Raw genomic sequence first — 248 nt, 5'->3', positions numbered from 1 at the left:
AGCCGACCACCTGTGGTGCAAGACAATAGCCCACAAACATTGCAGCTCCTCCTGAAACCTGAAGACCTACAGCTAACTTCTGCTAAGACTCCTGTCTCAAGTCCTTGCTCACTGTAAACAGACTGCCTGGGATGTGATGCCACTGAGAACCGACATCTCTGCGTCTGCTGTCGTATTTATGTTATGCATGTGCTATGTTTGGATATCGTGGTTTCACTTTGCTGCCTGGATATAAAAACCCATTTCAC

The sequence above is a fragment of the Mastomys coucha genome, unplaced genomic scaffold, assembly GCF_008632895.1.
Source record: "Mastomys coucha isolate ucsf_1 unplaced genomic scaffold, UCSF_Mcou_1 pScaffold6, whole genome shotgun sequence".
NCBI classification, from domain to species: domain Eukaryota; kingdom Metazoa; phylum Chordata; class Mammalia; order Rodentia; family Muridae; genus Mastomys; species Mastomys coucha.
The sequence above is the reverse complement of the archived record's forward strand: the minus strand, read 5'-3'. Positions refer to the sequence as shown.